Source organism: Protopterus annectens, chromosome 1.part0 (assembly GCF_019279795.1).
Source record: "Protopterus annectens isolate FY-2018-M chromosome 1.part0, PAN1.0, whole genome shotgun sequence".
Classification (NCBI taxonomy): domain Eukaryota; kingdom Metazoa; phylum Chordata; order Ceratodontiformes; family Protopteridae; genus Protopterus; species Protopterus annectens.
In genome coordinates, this window is record NC_056725.1 from 1,075,201,453 (window position 1) to 1,075,221,646 (window position 20,194).

A 20,194-nucleotide genomic window follows, 5' to 3' on the forward strand; every position below is an offset into this window, starting at 1 on the left:
GGGACAAAGGCACAAAAACAGGGGCATATTTGAAATATTGCTGTTATAAACTGAAAAAAGTCACTGGTGTTAAAGGGTTTGTTGAAACATATCTTTTCTGAGAGATATGAATTCATAAACACAAATGGATGTTAGCATTTACTGACTGCATTCCCCAGAATATGCTACTGATTTGGCAAGGACAACAATTGTCTGAGGAACAGACCAAACATAAGAGTCAAACCTCTGGTCATTCTGCAGATAGCCCTACAGTTGAGAGTTATGTCAACCACATAAAACTATCAGACTTAAAATCATGGAAAATCCATGTCCACACAAACCCTGTTAAACTAGCATTAATCCAACTGTTTAACAGCAATACATACATTATGTTCCAAGTCTGGAACCTTCTCCCCCATTTTCTTGGGCTGTCTCCACATTTGTTGTTGTAAGAGGCATTTCCAACTACCCTCTGTGATGCTGTTGTCCACACACTTCCATGAAGTCCACCTTACAGGCAAGGAAAAGGGGGCAACACCCACATGAAGTACTGAATTATAGGCATGTGTGGCCATACCATTGGCTATAGGAATAACAACACAGCTGTTCTGCAGCAATTAGCAAGTTGGGGACATCGACTGGTGCACAGGCCATCACCATCTCATGAGCATTAACTACAAAATGCAAGCTGCTGCCTATGCAAAACAGGTTTATACCTCTACATGTGTAGACAGAGAGAGAGAGAGAGAGACACACACACACAGAGACAGAAACAGAAACAGAAACCAACAATACTTGAAAAACAAAGTATATCAAACAAGTAAGCATGTAGTGAATGCAGTAGGGGATATGCAATAATGGGAAGTAGGATGTTAAACAAATATGACTCAACACGACATGGTGTACTGATATGTTGCTGATCAGCACCTATGGCCATAGCATCTGGGTCTTTCTGCAGTGCCATACATCACAGCTCAGGCCCCTGAGTCTCCCCAGGAAAGGACGGTTCACATATGACTACTACAGGAGTGTCTGTTGAACAATAATGACTGTGACACTGCTAGGCCAGCTACTGGGATGTCATAAATATCCATATGCTACTTGTGATAAAACTAGGATACACATGCTGCTGCTCCATTGCTTCACTAGAGACAGCTTGCACCTGTCACCCTTAGACTTTTGAATACTGGCCAAGACTCTTGCCACCCCCAGAGTGCCTTTTTTAGGCAAGGCTCAAAAGACAAACCCACCACCGTAAATAGCACAAGTAACAAAAAATTGAGGGTAATGCTACTCAATGCCAGAAGCCTAAACCTCAAAATGCAGTATGGAGTAAATCGATATATGTGCAGTAACAGAAACCTGGTTTTAGGCTACAGAGAGCACCCCAGCACTACCAGGCTACAACTCATACCATACATTTCAGCCACAGAAACTGGTCCAAAATACAAAAGGTGGGGGGGGGGTTATCCATATTCATCAAGGATACCCACAACTCCAGGTTAGTGGCACAGCACGATGGTTCAGAGATCATTCACGTGCAACTAACTATGGGCAAAACTGCAATTCAAATTGTAGCTTGCTACAGATCACCCACCATGTCCCAGGACCCCCATTCCACATTTCTGGAAACACTGGGAAACATAAAGGTCCTACCAAACACCCTAATATTGGGTAATTTCAGTTACCCAAACATTAACTGGGAGAACTACTCAAGTGCTAACTCCCTTGCCCAACATTTCCTAGAATTTATAAACTCAAACACCCTGGATCAACTGGTCAACACTCCCACCAGAGGTGACAACATATTGGACATGGTCATCACCAACATGTGCGACCAGTGTTCCACACCGGAGGTCAACCCCTCACTGGTTAGATCTGACCATAAACAAATCACTTTGGATATCCACATTCCAACCCCACCGCCGGATAAGGAAACCACCATGAAAAACTTTTCAAAAGCAAGCTTCACATTACTTAAGACCGAGGTGGAAAGTTTCAAAACTCCCATGCTAAAGAATAACGCTGTCCAAGCTGCAAAATCCTTTACTAATGCATTCTATGGGAACCTACAAGAATGCATGGATCGTGCTATCCCAAGCAAAACCAAGACTCACTCCTCCAAGAAAAGGAAACCAGTCTGGTGGACCTCTGCCATAAACAAACTATACAATAGAAGGAGGAAACTAGTACAGAAAAGAGTAAAATCCCAAGAAGAGAAGACATCCCTGATCAGTATCAGCAAGAAACTACAATCCCTCAAAAAATTATCCAAGGCAAGCTTCAAAAGAGAAATTGCCATAGACTCCAAAGATAACCACAAGGCATTCTTTAGCTATGTCAAGAATCTAAGTGAGAATGCTCAGATCAGCTCAGAGTTAGTGAAGAATGGCACAAAATACACTGAACCAACCAATATCGTCAACATTCTGGCAGACAGATTCAGTGCAAACTTCACCCCCCTTTCACCCCCAAAAGCCATAACCATACCAGAAGAAATCACAGACACTCAGGTTAAAACAGCCCTCTCTAAAGCCAAAAACACAGCATCAATGGGATTGGACAGTGTCCCAGGCTGCATCCAACACAAGCTCAAAGAAGAACTAACCACTCACCTAGACACACACTGTTCAAACTCAGCCTCTCCACAGGCTACGTACCCGTAGAGTGGTGCACAGCAATGGTTATTCCACTCCACAAAAGTGGAGCCACAACATACTCCGGGAACTATTGCCCTATAAGCCTGACTAGCTTGGTCTGCAAGGCTATGGAGCGCATCATCAGGGAACTCATTAAAAGAGAAACTGGGAACCTCCAAACACTGGACCCTACCCAGTTTAGCTTTGTTAAGGGAAGATCATGCCTCCTAAACCTGGTGGACTTCTTTGAGACAGTTAACAAGGCTATAGACGAGGGAAAGGTGGTACACACAGCCTACCTAGATCTCGCAAAGGACTTCAAAACCATTCCCCATTCTGGTATTATAGATACGCTCACCAGCCTAAACATAAACCCCTTCATCACAAGATGGGTTGCCAGCTGGCTCACAGACAGAACCCACATGGTAATAGTTGCGGGAGCTATGTCCGACTCTAAACTGGTTACAAGTGGCGTTCCCCAGGGCTCAGTCCTAGGACCCCCTCCTGTTCAGCATATACTTCTCAGAGGTACAGGCAAGCACAAGAGGATTATTGCTCACCAAGGTCACAGACAATTGCAAACTAGGGGCTATAATTGACTATCCAGCTGACACAGGCATCCTCCAAAAGGGTCTCACTGAGATGGATACCTGGTGTCAAAATCATGGCCTCAAGCTAAATTCCAAAACGTGCATAGTCATCCCCTTTGGAAAAAACAAAGTACCCACAAACTACGGCATGGGTGGTAGTCCCCTAAATATGGAAGACGTAATAAGGGATCTGGGGACCCTAGTAGATAGTAATCTCACCTTTGATAATCACATTGCCAAAGTGGTTAGAAAATCCTTCTATGTGGCCCACCTAATTACAAAAGGGTTTGCATCCAGATCAAAAGAGGTCATTGTGCCCCTCTACACATCACTCATCAGACCCATCATAGAGTACAACGCCCCATTTGGGATGTACCTTACAAAACACCTGCAACAGCTGGAAAGACCACAGAAGTAACTCAACAAGAGGATCACTGGCCTCAAACAGATGTCTTATGCAGCTCGACTGAAGAAACTCTAGCTGTACTTGGTTGCATACTGCCTACTCAGAGGAGATCTCTGCCTGACATACAAGGCCATGTCCAACCCAGAACTGATGGACATGCTCCACCTAAAGAAAAACATATCCCCTCGAACCACATGCTTTAGTGATCGAAACCTCACCACAACAATAAATAGTACATGCTGGAGGGATCGATTCCTGTCCCAGAGACTTCCCATGCTCTGGAACAAGATTCCAATCTATAATAGGCAGAGCCCCTTGCTAACACTCTTCAAGAAAAACCTTGACGAGTGGATGGGAAACAGAAAGTTTACCCCAGGGATCACTTCAGTGGCTCTGCTGGAAAGAGGCACAGGGAATTAATCTAAGGGGGTGGCAAAAGCCAACACATTCTCGCTAGGCTTATAAATGCCTTTGGGCAGATAGCCTAGTACCTACCTATGAACTTATGAACCTATGTTTGTCTCACAAATCTAGGAGACCTATACAGGGTATGTGCATAGTAAACTACTGTCACAGATGTGCCTGTTGAACTGCATGTGATATACTGAGCTCATATCATTCAACTGTCCAGTGTTATCCACACTGACAATTTGTGTGCCTCATATTTGGAGTCATTTACTCATAGAGTTGTGTTATGTCTGGCAAATCATTGACAAATCTGCGAAGACTGACATTAGAACATAATAGCATACATGTGAGTATTAGACATCCTCCAGGGTATTTTTGTGAATGCAAAGCCCACTGTGCTATCAACTGATTTGCATGTTGCACCAATATTAATAAAGTGTCACTAATTTTGGGCCATTGCCCCTCATTTATGTATGTCGTCCACCAGATGTCCTGCTCTATCAGGTTGAGAGGTATGACTGAGCAGCAACAGTGTAAATACACTGTGCCATACTGAAATAGAACAGAAATGTATATCAGGTATTACCTGTGCACATGTATGTATGCGTAGGTGTACCTGGAAGCCTCAAAAATACAGATATGAGATGCAAAACATCAGGTAAATAAGCTGTACATGTTGTACACATGCGTAATCTTAGTTTCTGTGCATCCAACAGACATAAATTTCTACAGCTACTGGTTATTGCATTGCCCTGACACAGACATGGGTACTAGAATAAGCATGATTATCAGGCTGAAAATGGAGAGGTGTCCAACTGTGTTATGACCTTGTGTCCATGTCTACTACAAACAGCTATGTGAGCACCTACATAGCTCTATGGACTCAGCAATACCTGACTTGTAAAACCTGCCTCCACCAAGGTAGAGCAATCCCCTTTGCTGGACAGCAGCAAATACACAAGCCACATAATCAGTCACTATATTGGCTGTACAGGGCCATGGTAGGAGCAGGCACCAACTTGGATGCAAGTTAACCTGTGTCTGAACAAGCATATAAGGTCACACATGAATTACTGTAAGGCTAACTATGTGTACAAAATAGACATATCAACCAAGGTCAATCACAAGGCCATCTTCAAATATGTCTGCAATCTCAGAGGCAACAAACCAACCCACCCTGTACTGGTGGTCAATCACACCACATACATGTACATCATAGCTATAGCCAACCCGCTGCAGACAGGTTAAGGGAAAACATCACCCTCCTGTCCCACCATCAGTATAGGTGGATATGCACAGTATCCACACCCCTCCCCTTAGCATCATGGAACAGGTCCATAATGCCTAATCAAAGGCAACAAAAGTAAGTCTCCATGGGATCTGATAACATCCCTGTCTGTGTCCTACATGAACTCAGGCATATGCTCCCAGCTCCATTACGCACTGTACACAAGCATAGCCTGAGCACCATTGACATCCTATCTGCAAGGAAGACGGCCACTGTCATCCCTCTATACAAAGGTGAATGATGAATGGTGAATTATGCAATTTACTGGCCCTCATTGGGGGGAACATGACACATCACGACCAGAAGTGCAATGCAAGCTCATACTATGCTGATAGATGACAAAAGTATGATGTGGTCGTAAGTGGTTGCTAATGCTAGTCAATGTTGATGTACAGGTTATGTAATTAATGTTGACCAATGTAATGAGGTCCTGTGATATGTTTCCCTGTTTATGTCTTCCAAATGAAATACAACATGCAAGACAGCCTGCATACACTGCAACTAAGACTGCAGCCATTATCGATATGATAATCCAGCACCATGGGGTGATGTTTGGCTGTAGCCAACAGAATCTGCTGGAGCATACTGCCCTGTGGGTTGAACTTGTCCAAAGAGTAAACAACTTGGGCCACCATGGACACACATACGATCAGGTCAGGCATTGGGCGACTGACCTGATACACCTTGCCTGGCAAGGGGCTGCTGCCATGGCCAGGGACTGTAATGCTATAGGTGGGGGTCCTGCTACACAGGCCCCACTTACATCAACAGAGAAGCTCCTTGCCAACCTTGGGGCAGCCACCACATGACAGAAAAGTCAACACACACAAGTCGTGGAGGTGGGTGGCACCCAGACAACAGGCGAGGACTGTCCAGGTAAGGTCCCAGTGCACATCAATGGAATACTGTAGTAGTCATACTGGCTTACATAGAGTATCTAGATGCATATGTCAGGTCAAACTGCATTTGTGGGTGGGGTTTTGTAATGCACACAAGTCCACATCTATGGTGAAGGACAGAAAATTGTGTAGTATCAGAGCTTGTGCAGAAAAGTAGCATTCATCTTGTTCCAATGCCACATGTGAGTATGCTGACAATACCTCTCCCCCACAACTACATAGGTACCACAGGTCTGAATGTGGGACAGTAGCCTGAAGCTGGTGAGTATGGTATTGTCCTGTTGTGGCTCAACAATGCCTCAAGGCATGCTAAGGTCTTGCATTTTACCATGCACACAACTGTTACTCTTAGCCACATTGCTATATGTGCATGTTCACTTGTGGTGGGGTTAACTGCATTGCATCAAAGTGGTCATCACAGGGGCCTATTTGCAGGAGATGTAACTTATCTGTAGCATAGCTCACCACCTGTCAGTACAAGAAATCTGGGCAAAAACTGACAAAATGGAGGGCCAAAGGGCCAAAACTATGGACATATGTTAAAAGTACTCTGATGCAGTACATATAAAAAGTGTACACACCCCTGTTAAAATACCAGGTATTTGTGATATACAAACATGAGACCACAATAAAACATTTCGCAACTCTTCCCACTTTTAATGACTGTACAATACTGTTACATAGCTGTTGCACATGGCATAGGGCTTATTGGGCTGAAGAGTGTCTATAGACACCTGTACATCAGATGTGAACAGCAGGCTTTGTAAAGTCGACCTTAAAATGTGTACTGGGAGTAACATGGCCTAAAATTGTAAACCATAGCCACACAATGGCTATAGCTCTCACTCAAATACACATGAGATACTGTTCTCACACACACACACACACACACACACACACACACACACACACACACACACACACACACACACACACAAACAAATAAATAAATGTATGTATGTCAATTCTATTCCATAGCGTGGCCAGTCTCTGGGTTATGAACCTGTCCCTCCAGCATGTTCTGCTGATTGTGGAAATGGGGTTGAGATCCCTAGGGCATGTGGTGTTAATGGATTGGGTTTCTTTAGATGTAGAATGCCAAACAGAGTTGGGTCAAACATGGATTTGTAAGTCAAGCAGAGATTGCCCCTAAATAGCCAATAGGAGACAGGGAATAGTTGGAGTTATTGGAGTCTGTCCATATAGCACAAGTGTTTAAGGCCTAGGATCCTATTTATGAGGTTTTTTTGCAGCCTCTCCAGGTGTTGCAGGCCACATAGAAGGACTTTCTGACCACAGTGGCACTATGGTGGTCAACAGAGAGGTTGCTGTCAACCTGTGTTCCCTGTTCTCTTATAACAACTTCTGTGTCCAGTGGACTATCATTGATGTGGTGATTCATGGAAACCAAGTTGATCCTGAAGGGGATGGTGACACATTTTCGGGCATTGAGCTTAAATCCAAGTTTTGGTAATATTTATGGGTCTCAGTGACACTTTTCTACAGGATGTCAACATCACTCTGGGAGGTTATAATAGCACCGACCTTGCAGTCATCTGCAAACATTGTCAGCCAGAGTTACTTTGTGTTGGGCTGTACTTCAGAGGCATAGATACCGAACACAAGTTGTCCCAATACCAGACCCTGTGGTACTCCACTCATGACTGGTTGGAAGTCTGACATGGAGTATGCTGCTTTCACACTGTGCCTTCTATCTGTGAGACAGTTTGCAACCCACCTAGTGATATAGAGGTTGATGCCTAGCTGAGTGTGTTTGTCTATGATTCCCAAGTAGGGAATGGTATCAAAGGATTAGATGCCTCGACTACCTTGTTATTTATTCCATACTGTTACATAGTTATTTCATGTTGCACAGAGCTTATAGGGCTGCAGAGCGTCTACAGCTATCTCTACGGTGGATGACAAAAGTTGGCCTTGTAAAGTGGACATTAGGACATGTACTGGGTGGACCACATGCACACATACACACACACACACACACACACACACACACACACACACACACACACACACACACACACACACACATACAAACACACACACATACAAACACACACACACACACACACACACACACACACACACACACACACACACACACACACACACACACACACACAGTTGCCAGGACAGAGATTAGAACATCTATCTATCTAGTTATTGCTACTATGGTATTCTGCATTTACCTGTGAAGTGAATAATATCACCAGCCCTTGTAATTTATGACAATGGGCAGTGTACTGGGTGAGAAGGGCTTCAAACTACTTTCACCTACATGTTTACACACTCACAAACAATTTTATACATAATGATGCACACACACACGCACGCACACACATGCACACACACACACACACACACGCACACACACACACGCACACACACGCGTGCACACACACACACACACACACACACACACACACACACACACACACACACACACACACACACACACACACACACACACACACACACATGTGTGCACACACACACACACACACACACACACACACACACACACACACACACACACACACACACACACACACACACATGCACACACACAAACACATGTATGCCAGTACTGAGAACCATGGGTTCATAAGTGTGTACTAGGCAAATGGCCATTTAACCTGTCCAAATCTAGCCCATAGGATTACCCTGCCATCATGCCAACTGATGTTACTCCCCAGTGTGTCTATCGACTATAGCCACTGGACTGATCCCCATGGTGAGATTTCAATTCCCCATCCACTCTTCCAGATTTCGCTTGCAGAGGGCCAGTGAGGTGATCTGCTTGACATGTATCTATGTTATGTTTGTAATTAATTGCTATGTTAATCAAATTGTTAATCGCTATGTAAATCCAATGTAACTGTCTGTATATATTAACTAGGGAGCTTTTCTCCCTGGGCCTCCGCTGAAAATGGACCTACGTCCAGTCGGACACTCCCGGTCAACAAATATAAATAAATAAATAAATGTATGTATGTCAATTCTATTCCATAGTGTGGCCAGTCTCTGGATTATGAACCTGTCACTCCAGCATGTTCTGCTGATTGTGGAAATGGGGTTGAGGTCCTTAGGACATGTGGTGTTAATGGATTAGGTTTCTTTAGATGTAGCATGCCAAACAGAGTTGGGTCAAACATGGATTTGTAAGTCAAGCAGAGATTTCCCCTAAGTAGCCAATAGGAGACAGAGAATAGTTGGAGTTATTGGAGTCTGTCCATATAGCACAAGTGTTTAAGGCCTAGGATCCTATTTATGAGGTTTTTTTGCAGCCTCTCCAGGTGTTGCAGGTGTCTAGTGAGGTACATGCCAAATGGGCCATTGCACTCGATGATTGGCCTAAGGAGGGAAGAGTAGAGGGGGACTATGACTTCTTTCTTCCTGGATGCAACACCCTTAATAATACGATGTGCCACATAGAAGGACTTTCTGACCACAGTGGCACTATGGTGGTCAACAGAGAGGTCGCTGTCAACCTGTTTTCCCTGTTCTCTTATAACACCTTCTGTGTTCAGTGGACTATCATTGATGTGGTGATTCATGGGAACCAAGTTGATCCCGAAGGGGATGGTGACACATTTTCGGGCATTGAGCTTAAGTCCAAGTTTTGGCAACAGTTGTGGGTCTCAGTGACACTTTTCTACAGGATGTCAACATCACTCTGGGAGGTTATAATAGCACCAACCTTGCAGTCATCTGCAAACATTGTCAGCCAGAGTTACTTTGTGTTGGGCTGTACTTCAGAGGCATAGATACCGAACACAAGTTGTCCCAATACCAGACCCTGTGGTACTCCACTAGTGACTGGTTGGAAGTCTGACATGGAGTATGCTGCTTTCACACTGTGCGTTCTATCTGTGAGCCACTTTACAACCCACCTAGTGATATAGAGGTTGACGCCTAGCTGAGTGTGTTTGTCTATGGTTCCCAAGTATGAATGGTATCAAAGGATTAGAAGCCCCGACTATCTTGTTATTTATTCCATACTGTTATATAGTTATTTCATGTTGCACAGAGCTTATTGGGCTGCAGAGTGTCTATAGCTATCCCTACGGTGGATGACAACAGTTGGCCTTGTAAAGTGAACATTAGGACATGTACTGGGTGGACCACATGCACACACACATGCGCACACACACACACACACACACACACACACACACACACACACACACACACACACACACACACACACACACACACACACACACACACACACACACACACACACACACACACACACATTTGCCAGGACTGAGATTAGAACCCCTAGCTATCTAGTTATTGCTACTACAGTGTTATGCATTTAGCGCATGTGTCACAGAGCTTATAGGGTATATGGTGTCCCAGGGTACTTCTAGGGTGAGGAACATCACCAGCCTTTGTAAAGTATGGCAATGAGAGATGTACTGGGTGAGAAAGGCCACAAAATACTTTGACCTACAGATATATACACTTACAAACACAAACACATTTACACACACATTTGCCAAGACTGGGATTAGAGACCCTACCTAAGTAGTTATTGCTACTATAGTGTTACACACTTTTTGCACTCACCACAGAGCTTATAGGGCTGAGGGCTGCCATAGGTACTTATAAGATGACTGACATCAGCAGGACTGGTAAAGTAGGGCAATGGGAAGTGTACTGATTATGAATTGGCAAAAATTTTTAAAACACACACACACACACACACACACACACACACACACACACACACACACACACACACACACACACACACACACACATGTTTAAGGACTGAGATGAGAACATCTACCTAACTAGTTATTGTACTATAGTGTTATGCAGTTATTGCACATGCCACAGAGCTTATAGGTTCATAGGTTCATAGGTTCATAGGTTCATACTAGGCTATCTGCCCTAGGGCATTTATAAGCCTAGCCAGAGTGTGTGTGGCTTTCACCACCCCTTAGGATGAGAATACTATACCCATTAGTTTGCTGTGCCTCTGTCCAGCAGTGACACAGAGATTATTCCCGGGGTAAACCTACGATCTCCCATCCACTCGTCAAGATTTCTCTTGAACAGAGTCAGTGAGGGGCTCTGCCTCACATGGACTGGGATTCTGTTCCATAGTGTAGGGAGTCTCTGGGTGATGAATATGTCCCTCCAGCACATCCTATTTATATCCGTGTTGAGGTTTAAGTCTCTTGCTCTTGTGGCTCTGGTGGATTTGGATTTTTTGAGGTGGAGCATGTCCATTAATTCCGGGTTGGACATGGCCTTGTATGTCAGGCACAGATCACCTCTGAGCAGACGGTATGCGACTGAATAGAGCTGGAGTTTCTTCAGTCGGGCAGCGTATGATATGTTTGAGCCCCTTTATCCTTTTAATGAGGAACTTTTGGGGTCTTTCCAACTGCTGCAGGTGTCGGGTAAGGTACATTCCGAATGGGGCGTTGCACTCAATCATTGGTCTGATAAGTGAAGAGTACAGGGGTACAATGACCTCTCCTGATCTGGATGTGAATCCCTTCATGATCAGGTGGGCAATGTAGAAGGTCTTTCTAACCACTTTGGCAATGTGAGTGTCAAAAGAGAGGTTACTGTCAACTTGGGTCCCCAGGTCCCTGATAACTTCTTCCGTGTTTAATGGATTACCACCTATGTGGTAATTAGGGTTACCTTGTTTTTCCCAAAGGGTATGACTGTACATTTTTTGGCATTTAGCTTAAGGCCATGGCTCTGGCACCAGTTATCCATTTCTATGAGACCTCTCTGGAGGATGTCTGTGTCTGATGAAGTGTCAATTATGGTGCCCAGTTTGCAGTCATCTGCAAATTTTGTCAGCCACAATCCCCCTATGTTTGCCTGCACTTCAGAAAAATAAATGCCGAATAAGAGGGGGCCCAGGACTGAGCCCTGTGGGACACCGCTCATGACCGGCTTAGAGTCTGACATGGCACCAGCAACTCTAACCCTGTGGGTTCTGTCCTTGAGCCAGTTTGTAACCCATCTTGTGACATATGGGTTTACATCTAAGCTGGTGAGCTTTTCTATGATGCCCGAGTGGGGTATTGTGTCGAACGCTTTTGCTAGGTCAAGGTAGGCTGTGTGAACTGCCTTACCCTCATCAATGGCCTTAGTGACTGTTTCGAAAAAGTTGACCAAGTTCAAGAGGCAGGATCTGCCCTTGACAAAGCCAAATTGGGTAAAATCCAGTGTCTGTAGGTCCCCAATGTCTTTATTTATGAGTTCCATTATGATCCTCTCCATAGCTTTGCAGACAAGGCTCGTCAAGCTTATGGGGCGGTAATTTCCAGGGTCCGTAGAAGCACCGCCTTTGTGGAGTGGGACCACAGTTGCCATACGCCATTCTTTGGGAACGTATCCTGTAGTAAGGCTAAGATTAAACAGCAGCCTTATGTGTGGATTTAGTTCCTCGTTGAGTTCGTGTAGCACACAGCCAGGGACACCGTCCAGTCCCATTGATGCTGTGTTTTTTGCTTTAGAGAAAGCAGCTCTCACCTGGGCATCTGAGATGTTTGGGAGGCTAGACTCTGGTGGGATAGATATTTCTCCTGTTGGGGGGGAGGGAGGGGAGAAATTTGCACTGAACCTATCTGCCAGTATGTTGGCAATGTCTGTGGGTTCAGTGATTTTTGTATCATTTTGGACTAATTCTGAGCATATCTGGGAGTTTCCACCCAGGTTTCTAACATAGCTAAAGAAGGCCTTATGATTGTCTTTTGTGTCATTAGCGATTTTTCTCTCAAAGTTGGCCTTGGATGATTTTATGAGTGATCGTAGTTTTTTGCTAGTAGTGATCAGAGATGCCTTCCCTTTTAGGGATTTTGCTCTGTCATGTAGTAGCTTTCTCCTCTTGTTGTAGAGTTTGTTTATGGCTGGGGTCCACCAGACCGGGCCTGCCTTTGGTGGAAAGGGTCTTGATTTTATTAGGGATTGCTTGATCCATACATTCCTGGAGGTGCTCAGAAGGCATTTGTAAGGGTTTCAGCAGCGTGGGTTGTGGTTTCCACTGGCTCGGGGCCTTGAAGGATACCACTCCAGTCTTAAGAAGTGTGAAGTTTGCTTTTGAGAAGTTCTTCACTGTGGTCTTTTGCTGGGGTTGGGGCGGGATGTGGATCTCCAGTGAGATTAATTTATGATCTGATCTCACCAATGAGGGATATACTCGGTGTGGAGCATTTTGTCCTCATGTTTGTGATGATCAGGTCTAGTATATTTTCTCCTCTTGTGGGAATGGTGACTAGTTGTTCCATAGCATTTGAGTTTATGAACTCCAGGAACCTTTGGGCTAGGGTGTTGGGGCTTGAGTAATGTTCCCAGTCTATGTTTGGGTAGTTGAAGTCACCCAATATGATGGTGTTTGGAGAGACATTCATACTCTCCAGTGTCTTCAGGAAGGCTGTGTGGGTTTCCTGAGTTTGAGAGGGTGGTCTGTAGCATGCTACAAACTGTAGGGCAGTTTTACCTATGGTTAATTGCACCTGGATGGTCTCCGATGCTTTGTGCATTGCCACTAACCTGGAGGTGTGGGTATCCTTTATGAATATGGATACTCCCCCTCCTTTTGTGGTTCGGTCCAGATTTTGGGGCTGGAACGCATGATATGAGGTATAACCTGATAGTGCTGGGGTGCTCTCAGGAGCCTTGAACCAGGTTTCAGTCACAGCACAGACATCGATGTTCTCCATACTGAGGAGGGCTTCGAGGGTGTGCATCTTGAGGTTTAGACTTCTGGCATTGAGCAGTATTACCCTTAGTTTTTCTCCATTTTTGTTTTCTAGGGTGGTAGGTTTATCATTTGAGCCTTGCCTAAAAAAGGCACTATGGGGGTGGCAAGAGCCTTTGCCAATATCCGAAGCCCAGGGTGACAGGTGCAAGCCGCCCTTGCGAAGCAGCATGGCTTGTCAAGCATGTCATCCCAGGCAGACAGACATTGGATCCCCTTAGAATGACACCAGTAATTAAGCCAATTATTAAAGCTGATCATTTTGTCTCTGTATTGTGGCATAATTCTTGGTGAGGGTAGGATACTGCTCAGGGTCAGGGTCATACCGGCCTGGGCTACATAATCTGAGAGCTCCTCTATGTCTCTTTTCATGTAGTCCAGGGAGGTATGTCTCAGGTCGTTCACACCGGCATGGACAATGACTGAGTTATACTTGTACTTGCTGTGGAGTGACCTGAGTGCTTGTGTTATGTGGCGGATTCTAGCGCCTGACAGGCAGCTTACTGTGATCTTTTCCTTGTTCAGTCTGGTGAGTGGGACGTCAGTGTGTCTGACTATGGAGTCACATATAACAAGTGTGTCTGGCATTGTGTTTGGCCTTAAAGGCTGTGACTGTTTAGCACACTGACTTTGAGAACTATGTGTTGCATGTCTTATGTCTTGAGGTGGCAGTTGCTTGGGTGTCTACTTTGGAGGCCTCTGTAGTTTTGGTAGATTTTTGATCAGTGCCTCCGAATATGTCTTTGTGTGTTTATGTGTTTGTTTTGCAGTTGTGATTAGTTCTATGTGAAACTGGGTTTGTGGTGTGCGTGGTTTCCTTCTCCTCCTGTCTGGTCTTGCCAGTCCTGAGTTGAGAGAGCTCAGCCTCCAGTTTGGCTATATAGTTGCATCTCTCACATGTATTTGTGTTTTGTGGGAGAAGGAGTGGGTTGTCTTTGTACATGAGGAAATTGTAACATTGCCTCAAGATGCCCAGATTCACCAGCTGAACAGGAGAGGACGCTAGCAACTGACCCTTCGACATGCTAGAAAAAGTGAAAAAGTTTGCTGTGTAACTGAGTCAGAAGGGACCTATAGGGAAATGGGTACTCAAGGGGATTCTAGGCTAATGTAGGACTTTGTTTAGTATATAAGTACTTTACCTATATAAAAATGCTTTAGGAGCAAGTGCTGAGCTTTTGAGATAGAGAATAGACTGTTTAGATTGCAAGTAGAGAAGTTCTAAAGGAAAAATTGAAGAGCAGACTTTATGGAGCCGGAAATAGTTTAACCTTGTTTAACCGGCGCTGCCCGATGGTGCTCTATGGGCAACTCCGAGCTAAATCACGCAAAAGCACGCTAAAGCGGGCTTTATTACAGGGGGCTGAAAAGAGCTAGGAATTGACCCAAAATGGCCAATAGACTACAAGTTTCTTGCTGGAACCACTCCTCTAGGGACAAATAGGCTGCTCAGTGCTCCCCACTCCCACTGGTGAACAAAGACGCTTCCTTTTATCCAAATAAGGATATGGAATAGCACAGGATGGGGCTAAGGGCTGCCACAGGTACTTCTAACGTGACTGACATCAGCAGGACTGCTAACTTAAGGCAATGGGAAGTGTACTGGTTGTGAATAGGCTCAAAATATTTAACCTACAAACACACTCATTTACCAGGACTGAGATTAGAACCTCTACCTTGCTAGTTATTTGTGCTATAGTGTTACATATTTATCGCACGCACCACAGAGCTTATAGGGCTAAGAGTTACTTTAAGGTACTTTTAAGGTGACTGACATCAGCAGGACTGCTAGAGTAGGGCAATGGGAAGTGTGCTGGGTGTGAATGGGCTCAAAATCTGTAATCTACAAACACACACACACAAGCATACACACTTTTACATATGCCGTGACTGTGATTAGAACCCCATATCTATCTAGTTATATGTATTATAACATTACGCAGTTATCACACGTTATAGAGCTTACAGGACTGAAGCCAGTCCAAAGGTACTTCTAAGGTGGATGACATCAGCAGATCTTGTAAAGTAGGGCAATGGGAAGTGTACTGGGTAGGTAAGGCATCATAATAGTGAGACCTACAGACACACACATACACAAAGGTAGGTGATGTGATATTACAACCCCCACCTTAGTACCATCAGACAAAGAATCTCATCTTCATGCTGGCACGTGCCAGTGGTTTCAAGTGGTATGTAACTGTCTGCAGCAGGACATCACTCTTTGCCATTCAGGGTATCCCTGTGTATGACTCACTCTCTATGTGTGTCTCCCTGTGTGTCTCACTCTATCACTGTCTGTCTCTCTTCCCCATGTCTATGTGTGTGCATGCTTGACATATTGTAAAATGTTACATATATATATATATATATATATATATATATATATATATATCTGTGTGTGTGTGTGTGTGTGTGTGTGTGTGTGTGTGTGTGTGTGTGTGTGTGTTTATCACATGCAGCAGATGCAGAAATACCACATATGGGCCACTTACAGCAGGCTGCAGGTAATCTTGTCTGGTAGGTGTGTGGAGACAGTTAGGTGTACATAGCTGTGTGTATGCAAAGACATCTGCACAATACAGATATATATAGTCCATTGTTGTTTCATACATGGGCCTTATTTCTCTAAGTATAGGAGCATGCCCAGTATGACCTTCTATGGTAAGAGTGGGAATCCATTCCAGGAATAGTTGTAACTCCAGTCCAGGGTGATGTGTGCTACAGCCATACCTTGTAACCTATTTGTACAGGATATCTGGAGATAGGCTGCCAATATGGGGAAACAATGGCCCAGACATAGGGGATACTGTCACTATTGCTCTTATTAATGTATGAGTTGCTTGAGTTATAGGGTTTGTTTTAGCAGACATTTTCTGACTTATGTAATGTTTGACACTGTAATGTATTGTGTCTTTACCTACTGACAGATATCATGGGATCATCACAGTTATCTACCAGAGAAATTCAAGATGGATGATGCACAGACCAATATTATGAGGCAAAGGCTAGACATTCTTGCCCAATCTGGCCAGTTGGGAGGTCTGGCTACAGCCGATTGACTGCTGAAGCTGTGTAAAAGGTCAAGTACCATGATGATATACTGGCTGGGGATCTCCTGGTTGTGTGGTATCCTTCTTACCTGGAAGGCCATATCCTGGTGTGGCCATACCTCTCAACTGTACAGATTCTCACAGATTATCCAGATTCATGCCTCATATATCTGGTCAGTTTCCCTTGACATTGTGGTTTTCTAGCAAGTTTGTTGCAAATCACTCAGGGTTGCAGTCAGGGAATAATGACCGAACATTAGATTTTCAGACTTCACACCCTTCATGACATGCATGCTACTACACACCCCCTCTGTTATTCTATCAATTTTCTAACATTATGAGAGCATTATTTCAAAAGTGCCTGTATATTTGGGCCTTTATCCCACCATTATATATGGCTTTGTCCAGATTTCTTGCTCTATGAGGTTGAGAGGTATGCTACTTGCATTTTCTTGACTGTGTTATGTTGGTAGTATAGATACCAAGACATTCCCTACAACAGCACTATGGGTGAGGCATGGGCCTTGCTAGAGGCCTGTAGGCCATGTGACTGATGCAGGCCATCTGTAGCAAGGCAGTGTGTTTGGTCACTCATATGTTCCCAGGCTGCCAGGCAGTGGATCCCCCTGGGGTGACAATGGTAAGTGAGTCAGGTGTTACTGGCAATCACTTTCTGTTCATATTGATCCATCACTCGGTGACAGCAGGATGCTACTTACAGTTAGGGACATACCTGCATGAGACACATATTCAGCATGCTGCATCATGTCTGTCTTTCTGTAGTCCATGAAGTACATTTCACATCATTCATACCACCATGGAACAGGCTAGTATGATACCTGTACCTGTTGTGGGGTGACTTGAGTGCATTTGTGATATGGCAGTTTATGGCACCTGCCAAACAAGTAATCATGACTGTCTACTTATCCTGCCTGGTGTGTGGCACATCTGTGTGTCTCACAGTGGAGTGTTCTATGAGTAATATGTTGTGTGTATAGTAAGGCCTTAGTGTTTGCAGGACCCTGGTGTGTGGTGCATGCATGGTCTGTGGTGTGCAAGTTTGGGAAGTTCTTGTGTGTTTTTTCCTCTGAGGTGCCCTTTACTTGAGGTTTGATTTGTTGTGGACCTCCATTTATGTGGGTGCGTGTTGTGTATTTGCAGGTGATGCTTACTGACTCCATACACTGCAGGGCACCTATGATACTGAAAAATGTGCTCTGGAGTGCACATTCTCCATTTGTCTGGATAGTGGTTCCCCTCCTCTTTCTGTGTGTGTGTCTGTTTAGCCTTCTGTAGTTCGATCACAGGCTTTGCCCACAGTGGCTGCTGCTATGTATTTGTAATTCTGGTGTGAGCATGGTAAATGCCATAACATCACACATAAGGTTATGGACTACACACATTTGACCATACCTATTTGGCAGGTTGTCGATCATTGCACCACTACATCTGCTGGGGTCCTCAAACAGTTTGTGTTACTATGTTATTATGCGTTTACATGTTGGCCTAGCTGTCAAACTGTCACTGAGTCTGATATCTGGACAGGCCCACATATGACAGTCAGATGAAGGCCCACACATGAGGACAGGGTGTTGATACTGTTCTGCAATACATAGACAGTTGGGGACTATTTTGTTACTTGCTTTCAGTTATGGATCTGACATCTGCTTCTCCACTGTCTGAAGTGATGTTTTGACATGACCTTTTCTTGTTTTGCAAATACTTTGCAGGTGAATGCAATGTCAGGACAAGCAGAACAGATACACAAGGCATACTTGTGCTCCTTCTATGACAACCTGCCATTCCAGGGATATGGCTGTTGGCCAGTGACATGTTGTCTGTGCTGACACAGTGAGGTGGCAGCCTTTTATGACCTGCCAGTACACTGACCTTCAAGTACCTGCTGTGCTACTAGGCACCATACCTCTCTATGTATGAGATACAGACATCAGAACAAAGCCATAAGTGATTGGGTGACAAAGGCCTAAATATAGGGACCATTTTAACTATTGGCCTTACAAACCTAGAAGGGTGATACAATAACAGATGTTGCATTAGCATGCATTTTGTATAGGGTATGAGGTCTGAGACACTACAAACCTTCATTATTTTCTGACTTTAGACTTTCGTGGTTTGCCAGTGCTTAGCCACACAACCACTAATTCATGATAGACACAACAGAAATTATGCAAACCTCTGTACATTCTGCAAATGTTCTATACAGTTGGGAGGTATGGTAGTCACTGTATATGTGACTCCAACCTGTGTACTGTTCATATGTGTGGCCCCCTTTCCATGACCTGTCCAGCTTACCGGCAATAATGGATATTGACATCTGGACAGTGTATACAACTCCCACCGTAGGCGTGCCTGACATGTGAAATAGTTGGCAATGCGATTCTTGGAACATGGCCCCGTCTACCACAGTACTGTACCTAGGCCACTAAGACACAACAGCCGGGAGTAAGTCCTGGCCACATCTTGACAGTATTTCCCACGTATAAACATAGATCATTGACCCCTGCATATTGTGGACATGCAACAAGTTATAATGTTGATTGGGACAGCCCTAGCAATGTGTGCTCTGCTGCTATTACCCTACAAACCTACATGTTACTGCATTTCTATGGGATAATGGGTGTGGGGAGCACATCTGTCAGTGGTACACATTTGCACATACGGTGCTGATATTGGCTTTACATTTTGCTTCCATCTAGCATAGTAGTGTGCCCTGTCTTGGAGAATAAAGGCATATCACTAGACATGACAGGTTAGATTGTAATGGCATACAATTGAGTTTCAGACTTCTTAACCTTCAGAGCCTTACTGCAACAGGAACACCTGCTATGATATCACTGTGTAAGTCTGTAGGGGGTATTCCATCATTGTCGCCAGTTGTGGGCATTTGCCAGACATTCCTTTATGGTTGTCTACAACTGACTGGCTGGGTGAGTCTGAGGAGTGAGTATGGGATCCCCACATTGACATCCATGCATGTGAACTATGACCCCCTTTTGTTGGGCCCCCACAAATACTGTGGGGACCATAGAAATAGTGAGGGGCTGTGTGGCCCTTCCCCATGCTGTTCCTGCTGCAGCTGTTTCCACAGGATCATATTCTGTAGCATGGCACATACTATGAACATGTGTGCACATGTGGCTGGAGAGTACTGCAAGATT